Source organism: Chrysochloris asiatica, unplaced genomic scaffold (assembly GCF_000296735.1).
Source record: "Chrysochloris asiatica unplaced genomic scaffold, ChrAsi1.0 scaffold00036, whole genome shotgun sequence".
Taxonomy (NCBI): Eukaryota; Metazoa; Chordata; class Mammalia; order Afrosoricida; family Chrysochloridae; genus Chrysochloris; species Chrysochloris asiatica.
In genome coordinates this window covers 17,623,282-17,636,999 of record NW_006408554.1, presented here as the reverse complement: position 1 = coordinate 17,636,999, position 13,718 = coordinate 17,623,282, and positions in this window count along the sequence as shown.

The window sequence follows — 13,718 nt, the reverse complement described above, 5'->3', positions numbered from 1 at the left end:
CAGAGAAAGGTTCTTTGAAATACAGACAGAATCAGCTGGAAGGAGGAACTTCTCTTGGGTAGAACAAGCCCTTCCAAAAAGTACAATATGATGACTGTATCAGGTTAAGATATAGTCTATGGATGGATCATCTTATAAAGGATGGATAAATTTGATTTTTGCTTTGTGTGGGCTCCTCTTGGGGATGGATTAATGGAATTTAAACCATGTCACAGTTGTGAAGATCTGGCACAAGATAGAGTGGTTAAAAAAAAAAAATTTTTTTTTTTTTTTTAATTGACAGTGCCATAGTTTGGACAGTACCTTTCAATGACTTCATAGCCTGTGAGGCCAAGTTAAATGATCACTTTATTTGCTAGGGAGTGAAGTCCAGGGGTGGTTTCAGTTTCTCCCAGGTGTTATACCTAATTTTTCCAACAGTCCCTTTAACACAAAATCTGTATTTCCATCTTCTTTTGATGCTTTCTGCATTATTCAATAATTTGCCCAGAGAATCCTTCAATAACAAAAGTTGAGGCTTGAATTTTTTCTTCAGTTCCCCTAGCTTGAGAAATGTTGAGCATGTTTTCCCTTTTAGGTTTTCTGATTCCAGATCTTTGCACATTTTGTTGTAATATTTGACTTTATCTTCTTGAGCTGACCTTTGAAATTTTCTGTTCAGCTCTTGGACCTCCTCATTTCTTCCATTTGCTTTAGCATCTCTATGCAGGAGAGCAAGTTTCAGTGTCTCTTCTGACATCCATTTTGACCTTTTCCTTCTTTCTTGTCTTCTTAATGACTTTTTGCTTTCTTCCTGAATGATGTTCTTGTTTTCATCTCACAACTCTTCTGGTCTTAGGCCTTTAGTGTTTAATGTATCAAATCTGTTCTTCAGATGATCTCTAAATTCAGGTGGAATATATTCAAGGTCATATTTTCGCTCTCGTGGACTTGTTTTCATTTTCTTCAGCTTCAGTTTGAATTTGCTTATGTACACTTCATTATCTGTTCCACAATCTGCCCCTGGCCTTGTTTTGACTGATGATAAGGAGTTTTTTCATGGTCACTTTCCGCACATGTAGTCAATTTTATTTCTGTGTATTCCATGTGGCGGAGTCCATGTGCATAGTTGTCTCTTATGCTGTCTAAAGAAGGTATTTGAAATGAACAAATCATTGATTTTGCAGAATTCTATCCAGCATCATTTCTATCACCAAGGCCATGTTTTCCAATACTGATCTTTCATCTTTGCTCCCAACCTTTGCATTCCAATCACCAGTAATGATCAATACATCTTGATTGCAAGTTTGATCAATTTTAGGTTGAAGAAGTTGGTAGAATTCTTCTATTTCATCTTCACTGGCTTTAGTGGTTGGTGCATAAATTTGGCATAGTGGTTGAGTCAGGTTGCAAACCTTAAGGATAGCAGTTCGAAACTACCAACTGTTCCGCTGCAGAAGGATGAAGCTTTCAGTTCCTGTAAAGATTTACAGCCTCGGAAATCCTGTACAGGGCCACTATGATTCGGAACCAGCTCCAAGGCACATAACAACAACAAAAGAAAGAAATCACATGTATATTAGGCTATTGAAAATACCTGATCTTGGGTCAATAGTGCCTTAGCACCTGATATCTTTGCTCCTGAACACTTTAAAGAGGTCTTGCACAGCACATTTGCCTGGTGCAATATACTGTTTGATTTCCTGGCCGCTCCTTCCATGAGTGTTGATTTTGGATCCAAGCAAAATGAAGTTCTTGACAACTTCAATCTTTTCTCCATTTATCATGATATTATTTATTCATCTGGTTGTATTTTTGTTTACTTTACATTGAGATTCAATCCATATTGCATGCTGTGGTGTTTTATCTTCATATGGTGCTTTTATATTTTCTAATGCATATTTCATGCGTTAGACTTCTGGTGTGGTACTGTGGGTTAATGTATTGAACTGCAAAATCAGCTTGAACATCAAGGTCAGCAGCTCAAGCTTACTGGCCGCTATGGATCAGAACTGACTCAACAGCACTTAACTACAACAATAACAACAATGCATATTTTGGTACTTCAGGATAATGCTCTGGATCACAAAGTTTGAACTACAATGATGGCATTTCATGCCCACCAGCTGTTCCTTGAAAACCCTATACACGGTAGCTATAAATTGGAACGGACTCAATGACATTTAATAACAACAACAATACATATTTTATTATAACATGAGTAATAATAATGCTTCAGTTGTTAGTGTTAAGTGCCATCAAGTTGGTTCTGGCTCATATCGACCCAGTATAGTGTTTTCAAGGCTGTAAATCTTTGCACTAGCAGAAAGTCTCAACTTTCTCCCATGGAGTGGCTGGTGGGTTTGAACTGCCAACCTTGTGTTTCACAATGCAGTGATTTTAGTTTAAAGCCACTCTGATCTCTATTAATAATAATATCATCTATTACTTCAATAATAATAATTACTACCTAATTCTGAACATGTTCTTTGAAAGTAGTTCCTTTCTCATAACACCCATTCTTCTAGTACCTAACTTTGAAGCTGATTATACAAGTCATTAAGTTGAATGAATAAAAATTTAAAACTTTTATCATGCCCCATGATCTGAGCTTTATCTTTAATTTTTCTGCATATCTTTGTATTATCTGATATTTGGTTTCATATAACAAATGGCTCCTATACTGGCTAAATTTAGGAATTATTTTATTTGAATGACTAAGTTTCTCCCCCACTTTCTATAATATTTAAAGAAAATATTTATGGATGAAAAGAAGAAGCAATTTTACCTTAAGTACAGATGGAAAGAATTTTAGATTGCTTTGAAGGAACTGAATGTTTTCTCCCATAAGGACTTTTTCCAGGATCTATAGCTGTGTCCCTTTATTTTGGAGAAATCAATAAGGGACCTTCCTCTGCATTGGGTGTTGTGGGGGATTTGCATAATTCTGACTTTTAACCCATGGTCTGGACCAAGCAACTCCTGCTTTTCCTATTCTGTCTGGATTAAGTTATGGTGATGTGACTGAATTTCATTTACAGTGAAAACAGGCTTTGTGCCAAAGCACTTAGACAATCTCTAAAGAGAAAGAAGAAAATCATGGGGTCTCTGAGATGGGATTTAATCTGTCTCAGGCACTCTTTTATCTCAATGCCTACAACAATGCATGACCTAAAGTACATCTTTTCATAAATATTTGTCAAAGGAATGAAGGATGGCTGTGCTGTGCTGGAGGCCTGGACAGATCAGAAAACTATGGAGCCAATGTTATTAGCTCTTCCAGTACTGAAATGAGGGTTTCAGAGCAAGACTTCATAGAGGAAGAATGGCCACTGGGGTTGATGCTTGGAGGTGGAGTAGATTTCTTCAGACAGAGAAAGTAGAAAAGGGCATTTCAGTAGTTTTTGGGAACGTACCTGAAGGTCTATTAAGGGGCTAATCTAGTAACCAAGGCTGGAGAAGACAAAGACAAACTAATGAGAGTTTCATTAGTAATGGAGATGGAGGGTAGACTGAGGATTTATACTGGGAAATTAGGAAAACAGCATCATGTAGAAGTTAAAGGATGTGTGCACCAATGGGCTCGTGTTGAAGGAACTGCACTGTATCTCCTCCCTTCCTTCTTCTTCCCCATCTAATTTTCTTCCCTGCTGTCATGTAAGCTCCCAAGAAGCACTTTCCTTTATTCACTGCTGAGTCTTCAGAACCTAGAATTGTTGTTGTTAAGTGTTGTTGAGTCAATTCCGACCCATAGCGACCCTGTATAGGGTTTCCAAGGAGCAGCTGGTGAACTTGAACCACCGACTTTGCAGTTCAAACAACTTTGCAGTCTGAGGCATTAGCCCACAGTACCACATTAGAATAGTGTCTAATATATTCAACTTTTGCTAAAGAAATGATTCAGATATTGCAAATGCTATTTTTTTTTAAAGACTGATGAGTATTATCTTTGTGATATCTCACTGCCTTTATTTGTGGCCTGTATCCCAGCAGGTAGTACTGCTATGTTCAAACTTAAATCAGTGTCCCACCAGCTTATGTTGGTGTTTTGTAGCATCCCAACCACAAACTACAAAGATCAGTATGACTGTAGACCAGAGGTAAAAGGCTGAAGGTGAAATCTGAATGGACTTTCATGGGGGGTGAGGGGAGCTTTCTATTGCATTTGAATGACCATAAAATGTCAGGACTGGAAGATGCCTTTAATAATAGTAATTCTAATAAGGACTAATACTTATTGAGTGCTTAGTTTATATTAGTAACTCTGCTTTGCACTTTATATGAGTGATTTCATTTATCTTTATAATAACCCTATTTAATCAACACAACAACCAACTGACATTCTTATTTTCACTTTACAGGTGAGAAAGCATGCTCAGGGCTCTTTTGTAACTTGATAAGGTCACACAGTTAGGAAATCAATATCCAGTTTGTATTTAAAATGAAGGCCTTAGAACTAAGTTGGCGTCCTAGTGTGAAACTGTACTGCTATCGGCAAGGTCAACAGATCAAACCCACCAGCCCTACCTAGGAAACCCCAAGCACTTAATAACAACAGCAGAGTTAAGTCAGAATGTGGATACAAAGAGGTGATGGTTCCAGAGGCCTGTCCAGGATATGAGAGCCTTAAAAAGTCCTTTCTTCTGTGTTACTCTCCTCATTTTCATTCCCCTTGCCCAGATATCTTGTTTATGCCTCCCACTTATTTACTGGACACACAGGTAGCAGCGCATCTCAATGCCTAGTCATAGTAGTGAGAGTCCTATATCTGATGCTCTAGCTCATTAGACAACAGGGAAGTATTTCCACAATAACTTTGAGTTAAAGGTAAGATGTGGCTGATGGGTAGCTTCCACTTCCTAAGAGTAAGTTAACTTCCTGCAACAAGCACTACACCTCAAGAATCTACATTTCCAGATGCTCTCAGGAATGTGGATGCCAGCTATCCATCCCCCTTGCTAAGACCAAACTCATGCTTTGAGACAGCATACCTCCAGAAGATCAAAGCACTGAAGTAGATGCATTAGAATTAAGCTGGTTTCCATCACAAATCTTCATATAAATATTAACCCAGCTCTGTATAAGACACTTGATGCTTGGTTTCTGAAATTATTAGTATATAATGAAGATATGATATAATTAATATCATTTTTTTATTTTTAAAAAAATCTGCTTTATTAATAAGAATGCAAGGTAATTATTCAGAAAGCCTTTTCAACAAATGTCAGTTTTCATTGATTAAAAATCCAGCCAGTGCTTCATTTGAAATGATATTTACAGGCATGCTTAAAGCTGAAATGAATAATTATCAGGTTTTTGAACTGCAAATTATCAGCAAAGAATTGTCTACTCCCCCCTCCCCTTTCTGTTAAAGCTTGATCTCAAATAATAGAGGATCAACTAGAGAGTATTGAGAATTGGAGGGATTTAATGTTCTTTCATTGCAACCGAAGCCCCAATTGCCCTTCTCTGTTGGTTGTAGAGGACTGAGAAGCTGAGGTTTAGGTTACTCAGAGTCAGATGTTGCTGGTGGGAATGGGGATGAGGGTGCTAGAGCTGGGAGATGGGGAGTGGGCAGACTTGGAGCTGTCTAGCCTGCATTCTAAAGTTCCTCTGCTTTAGTGAGCACCTGCTGCAGCCAATAGTCATTATGCCAAGCTGGCACAGACATTTCTTTTCATTCTAAAATGGCTTTTGTTGCTACATATTTCTTGTTCATTCTTTGGCATAAAACAATGGGAAAGTCGTCTGTCACTCTGTTATTGAGAATCATGATTAAGGTACCGTAATGTGAATCCAGAGCCATTTGTTTTTTAGAAACGAAAGGATGTGCACAATGACAACGCCAACAAATTTAGACTGCAGCATATTCGTATTTACAAATAGACATGTACATATAAATCAAGTCACCAAAATTATACACTCCAAGGATTTTTGAATAATGTTTTTGTGTGTCTAACTCTTATTTTAGGCACTCCAACAAAATGACAGAAAATCCATTAATATATGCTCTCTTCATTTACTTACATGTTATCCTTTGCACCAAGCACTCTTGCAGGGTCTTGAGACACAGCAATGAAAACAGACCAAAATGCCTACTTCATGGAGCCAGCAGAGAACGACAGTAACATACAAGCAAGTGAAGAATGTAGGGTGTCAAATGGCAGTAAAGCACATGCAGGAAAATCAAGCAGGTTAAAAGCAAGGAAGGAGTTTCTATTCGAAATGGGATTGTCAGAAAAGTCTTAGTGAAAAGATGGTGGTTGAGCAAAGGCTTGAAGAATCTAAACGAGTAAATTCTGTGGGAAACCATGGAAATGCATTCCAACCCAGAGAGCAGAACATTAAAAAACCCTGTTGTGGTATTCTTAGTGAGCCCAGTTTATAGAAGCAGGGCAGGGTGGCCATGTTGCATAGAGCAGTGAGGCAGAGAAGAGCAGGCCTTTCTGGATATTTATATGAGGAAACTCCTAGCTCCCGATGGCCCTGGGAGAAGCTTTACAATAATTCAAGGTTAAGAACAGGCTCCACCACTCATCTGTCAGTTTGTTGTACTGTGGTGGCTTACATATTGCTATAATGCAGGAAGCTTTGCTATTGGTATTTTAAATGCCAGCGTGGTCACCCATTCATTGACTGTCAGGGAATATTGCTTTGTACAATGTTACACATTGTAGTCTGTCAGAAATGCAAATTTTGAAAATATCCATGGACTTACCAGTAAATGATCAAAAAGTTTGCAATTAAGTGTAGATGAAAACCTAGGAAATGTGAAGACCTCTAGTAATTCCATGGAATCCGAAAATTAAATTTCTATAATAACAAATTATGATATAATGAGGTCACATTAGTGAAATAAGCCCAGATGCCTCAATGATTTAATCTCTGTTCATATAAGCCTGCATTGGATTTTAATGAGTATTTTGAATGATAAAATATTTAGTACAAAATAGGTCTTTGAAAACAGCTGTAAAAGTATTAACGTTTTAAAGATACTAAGATGGAAATTTGTTTCATTAAGTATTTGATTAAAAAATGTTACCTAAACCTACATGTGTCAGACATACTGTTATGACTCATTTATTCTGAAGGATGAAAGTTAATTTGTCTTTATTGAGCCATTTGTTCACACTTTTGAGGCTCATTTTCCTTAGTTAAGAAAAAAGCCATTTGACACCAATGAAATAGTTATAGTAAATGTATTAAATTCCAGAAAAATAGAATTTCAAGAGAAGTTGCCTAAATAAAATGTGACTTTGTTGCTTTGTTGTTTTGGTGCTTAATAAATCTGTAGTGGCTTTGAGAGGTTGGGTTTATCTCAGTGGGGCTGAAACCTTACACCTAAACCGTCAAATAGGAATGAATATACTATAAACCACACATGCAAGTGCTATGTGTAATTTAAAAAATCTAGCAGCCAAATTAAAAATATAAGAAACTAATATATCATTTAGTCCCCAGTATATAAATTTTAGAGTCATGATGTGGCATTGTAGGATAAGCATGTGACCATAAGTTCTGTCTGAACCACAAAGGACAGCAGTTCAAACTCACCATTTGCTCCTCAGTAACTCAGTGGAACTTAAAAACAACAACAACACTCTACATATTATCAATGAGATGTTGTTGTTGTTGTTAAGTGCCGTCGAGTCGGTTCCGACCCATAGCGACCCTGTACAGGGTTTCCGAGGGTGTAAATCTTTACGGGAGTAGAAAGCCTCATCTTTCTCCCGTGGAGCGGCTGGTAGTTTTGAACCGCTGACCTTAATGTTCGCAGCCCGATTCGTAACCACTACGCTACCAGAGCTATCAATGAGATAATTTACACTTTTTTGTACTAGAGCTTCCAAATCTGTTGTTTGTAATGTATATTTAATTCACACGAGCTGCATTCATGTGCTCACTGGCCTCAGGTAGCTCCTCTTTTGGACAGTGCAGCCTGAGGTTCTATCTCAAGCTCAGCTCCACAGCTCTCTAAATGGCCCTGGGGGTGAGTAGAACAAGGAAGACAACAAATAGTTTGGAGATGTTTGTGGAGCTATTTAGGTTCAAGGGTTTGAAGGGCTCGGGGATTTGAGTGCAGTTGGTTGCAATATGTGTCTCTTTGTGTGATCATCTGACTGATCAGTGTAGCCCAGGAGGTACTATCTTTCCTTCTGCTCTCTTCCATGTGTATTTCTCCACAAGCTATGTGCTGTCCTTGCTGGATGAAGATTATCTAGGTCATGGGATGCACATAGTTTTGATCCTTCCTCTTCCTCAAGATTGGGTAGCTGTTTTTTCTCTCTTTACTGCCTCTGGTTTAGATCATTATCTTCTCCTTTCTTGATTAGAAGGACAGTCTCTCATCTAATCCATTCTTAATACCCAAGCATCTGGACAAATTATTATATTCCTAGACTCAAAATCCTCTATGGCTTGCCATTGTCTACTGTGTAAATTCCCAACCTTAGTTGTACATCAGAGAACCACTGACACTTTTTAGAAATTCATATGTCTGGAAACCATTTCTGAACTTCTAAACCAGAATAATTTTGAGTGCAACCTAGATATGGCTGAGGAAGGCATTCCTACAAATGTAGATATCTTTTGTTGTTGTTGTTGTTGTTATTAAGTGTTGTTGAGTTGATTTTGACCCATAGAAACACTCTCTAGGGTTTCTGAAGAGTGACTGGTGAGTTGGCACTGGTGGTCAAGTTAAGCAGTCAAGTGCTTAGCCTACAGTGCCACGCTACTGCATGCCTTATACTCTTTAACTGGATTCCTGGTGTAGCACTGTAAGATAAGCACTGGACTGTGAACCACAAGGTCAGCAGTTCAAACCCACCAGCTGCTCCTCAGAAACCTATACAGGGTCACTATGAGTTGGAACTGACGCAGTGGGCCTTAACAACAACCTCACTACATCTCTGCACCAATTCCAATGAATTACTAATTAGTAAATTAATTACTAATTACTTTCCATTTGGAAATATTAATCTCCATGCCTCATTATTTGTACTTGCTTGTGTGTACGCTTCCTATTAGTAAGAGACAGCTACATTTACTGGAAGAAAATTAAAAGTGTTATGATGGGGCCAAATGCCCATCAACAGATGAATGGATAAATACAATGTACACACTCATACATATAATGGAATAGTAGGTGAATTGAAGCTTTGATGCATGTTACAATATGGATGGAGCTTGGACACATTATGCTGGGTGAAATAAAGCAATCACAAAAGGACAAATTTTGTACAACTTCTCTTATGTGAAAAGACAAGAAATGATAAATATATAGAAATAAAAATTTATTAGTCATTATGAGAGGTGGGAGGAAGGGGAAAAAGAGATTAACGGTGATGAAAAAAATCACACTGAGAGGAGGGTTGTACAGTTGATTATTGCAATGGTAGTCAATAAATTATGGATCTGTAAAAAGGTGAACTGGCAAAAGTTGTGTGGTAGATAAATTTATAACAATGACAACAACAAAAAAGAGCAGCTGCTGAATTCCTTGGTTTCAAGGTTTAGGTTCATGGCTTCATGGTTGTTGTTAAGTGCCATTGAGCTGATTCTGACTCATAGCAACCCTGTACAGGGATTCCATGGAGAAGCTGGTAAAGTTGAACCACTAACCTTGCATTTCAAAAACCCTTGCAGTCCAGCGCATTAACCTGCATGGTATCTACTATTAATTGGCTTAATAAAGTGTTTAGTGATTCTATTCTATATGCTACATTTTTATATAGTGCCTGGGATCCTAAAAGTTGCAAATGACAACCCAAGATACAACATTTGATCTCTAAGCACTTGGAGCAACAGAGGAAGAAGGAGAGCCAGGAACAGGAGGAGAATTTGGAATGTGTGGCTAACTCACTCCATGAATTTTTTGCATGAGACCAAGAAAAGCTGGATACTGCCAGGTTAACATGACTGAAAATTATGATCAAAGATTCCATAGAAGAATCCTAATCAAAAGGTGGGAAATCTAGAATATAATTTAAAATATTTATTGGCTCCAGACTTTCTGGAGCTGTGGAGGGTGGTTGATCACTGAAAATATTGCCCTGAGATAATTTGTAACCTAAAACCCTAAATTTCTCTTGAAATCTTGAAAATTTAGATTTAAAAGTCTACCATGAGTATTGTGTTAATTTAAGAACTATTTATATGGGATCAACTCAGTAACAACAACTTGAAAGCTTAGGTGGAAATCTAAGGGAACAGTGAGTTTATGCAGGAGGAACAACTCAGAAAAGGTAGGTGAAAATAGTTACACAACTTTTAATCATTGCCACCGAATTGTACATGTAGAAACTAGAATTGGCTTATGTTTTCCTGTGGATATTCTCAATAACAACAAAAACAAATAAAATTTAGGAACCCCCCCAAAACTAATAGTGATAAAATTGGCAGCAGAAAAAAAAAAATTCTGTTATGAAAAGAATCTGAAACAAAGGAAGGACCAATGTTTAGTAGCTTAGTAGCACCACGGAAAGCCTGAAAAAAAAAAAAAACAATGAGTTTCTGAGCAGAGCCAGATTGCCTGACCATCTTCCTTGAGATAGACCATAGAGAGACCCTTAGTTGAATGGGGTGAGGAGAGAGGAGATGGACATAAATATGGGGAGAGTGGAAGATCACCTGAGTGAAAATATATATGTGTGCTGGAGGAAAGAGTGCTGAATTCAAGGGGCTATACAGAAAAGAGAAAATGGAGAAGTAAAATTCAGAAATCAAATCAAGAGATGACAAATACTATCTACAGGTTCTATGGGAGGATCGTGGAAGCTGTGCCAATGCCAGTAAAACCTGCTTCACCATATGAAAGAGCATTGGACATCATGACTGGTAAGGATTTATGTTAACTGCCCATTTGTTTGTCATGGGATGAGGGCCTTTCATTGATATCTGTCTGTTTATCATTCATGGCTTAACCAACATAAAGGTGTCTGACCATGCCCCTAGGTTTGTTGATACCTGTATGGAGATGGTTACACTGGCCCAACACTTTCAAACTCTCCAAATACAGGCTATGAATTTTGACACTCTGAGTGCAATACTGCTGTGGAAGAAAAAATTCATAATATAGCCTTACATGTGCAGTGGGCAATCATACTACCTACCCCTGCAATATCATTGAACTCTGGTGTTTTGATATGGCCATTACTTAAGTAATTAAAGTCTTCTTACTTGGTCCTCTATTTGTATAATACTACTCATTCTTTAAAAGTTCTTTTTCTCTGCTATTTCTCTTCAGTGCTTATATTAACATTGTTGATCTTAAATGCTGTCAAGTTGATTCTGACCCATAGTGACCCTGTATAGTGTTTCCAAGGAGTAGCTGGTGATCTTGAACCACCAACCTTGCAGTTCAAATGACTTTGCAGTCTGACGCATTAGCCCACAGCACCACACCATGACTCCCATGATAATTTATTTTATCTTGTTATCATAGTTGATTATATGCAAGCCCCTTGAGAAGAAACTTTGGCCTTTTACATGTCTATATTCTCTATTATCTATCTTGCTTTGTGCATAGAAGTTTCCAGTAAGGGTTTGTTAAATGAGGAAATTTATCATAGACTTTCAGTACTGTGACTTGATACTTAGATTACTTGTATGATTTCATTCATTTATTCATTATATGAATTCCAACTGTAAAATCTGCATCAAGTGCTTATTCCATTTTTGTATGAACATTAGAAGTATTGCGGTTCAGATTATCTACCAATACAGTATTTCAACTTTAATTTTCAAGAAGTTTTATAGGGTGAACTGAAATCTGCCTTTCTATACCTTTCAGATCCTGATCCTTCTTTTGTCAAAAGGATAGCAGAATAGTTTCTTACTCATGTGACAGTTCCTTGCATATTTTACAAAATGTTTTGTTTCCTTCTCTTTGACATGCTAAATATTCCAACTCCTAATTATTATTTTTCTTTTGACTTGGTTTTGACTCCTTGTACTTTCATAATCACTGTCCCCTTGACATCCTCCAATTTTAATGCATTTTTTTTAAAAAACACATTTGATTTACAGAATTGGTTTTATGAGTATAATGGGGTTGTTACCATTCCTTGTTCTGAATTGGTGACTCTATTAGTGCAATAAACTATTGCATAAAACTAGTGGTTGACTGGATGGGAGAGTAGATTCGATGAAACTGTCAGTTTCTTCAGCCTGGAATGTACCTGGAAGAGCTGTGTTTATTGGGAATCCTTAGCTTCAAGGTCCTCTCTTGGAAGAACCCTAGCAGTGGTCTCATCTGCTCAGATGATTTTTAAACTTTTACAAAAGTAAGATATTTTCACAATCTTTGCAGTCTTAGTTGTGCCTTCTTCCCTATGTTTGGAATAGCTGTAGACATTTTTGGAATTGATTTCAGTAGAATCTAAATTGGGAATATGTTTAGCTTGGATTCAGTGGCATATTATATGTGTTTAGTAGTCATTTCCATAAATAGTTATTGCAACTGTATACTTTCATGTATAATTATTTCAATCTGTCCCAGTGTAGGAATGTATTCCAGACATTCTTCTCTGGCCTACTGGGTCTAGGAGAGACTATGGGTTCACTTGAATCTTTAAGTATTTCTTGAAGAATGTCAAGCAGATGCATCTGCTACTGCTGTGTGCCATTGAGTCAGTTTCAACTCATAGTGACCCTGTACAGAATTTCCGAGGTTGTCAATCTTTATGGGAGCAGAAAGCCTCATCTTTCTCCCAAGTAAAACTGTGGATTTGAACTTCTGACCTTACGGTTAGCAGCCCAATGCATATGTAACCCATTGTGCTACCTTGGCGATGCTTGGTGTTTATGGGTTTTTTTAGTGCCTTTTAGACACACTGCTAGACACATTGTCTAGGGTTTCTGAGACTGTAACTCTCTCAGAACAGAAAGCTTCATCTCTCTAACCAGGAGCAACTAGCAAGTTTGAACTGCTAACCTTGCGGTTGTCAATCTAGTACTAATAAAACTAAATAAGAACAGTACGCACCTATGCCAACTTATCTACAAATTCCACTAAAAAACTTAATGACACAATTAGGAATGCTTTTTGTTTGTAACCTGGGAACAGCCTGGATAAAGGTGTGTGTGTGTTCTATACATTTTTTACATTAGCAAAGAAATTTAATCAGTATTGTTTGTACTTATTTCACTCAGGCATTAAATAATAATAATAATAATAATAAATTCTAAACCTATTAAATCATTTGAACCATGTTTGTTGGTAGGATTGTATAGAGGATTAAATGAAAGGATGTTTAAGAATGTTGAGTACCAGAGGCCCTAGAACATTCAACAGACTTTTTTTTTTAACCTCAAAAACTTTTTATTTGGAAATAATTTGAAACTCATGAAGAAAGTGACAATGAGAGAAAAAGTGCATAGACCCCTTTAGTCAGGTTCACCAGTGTTTAATGTTTTACTCCATTTGATTTATCACTTATCATATTTTCCCTCTCTCTTGCTCTGCTACGATTACCAATTTTAGGAAATTTAACATTGATACAATTATTTTGTTTAGCCCATTTCCCATATTCCAATTTTGTTAAGTGTTCCCTCCGATAATATTCTTTACTGAGTTGTTTTTTTTTTTTTTTTATCTTTCTTTCTTTTCTTTTCTCTTCAGTTAAAAGGAACTAATCTAGGATCAAGTATCTTTAATCTATTTTAATCTGGAAAATTTCCACAGTAGTATCTATCTACTTGCTATGTCTATCTGTCTATCTATCTATCTATCTATCTAT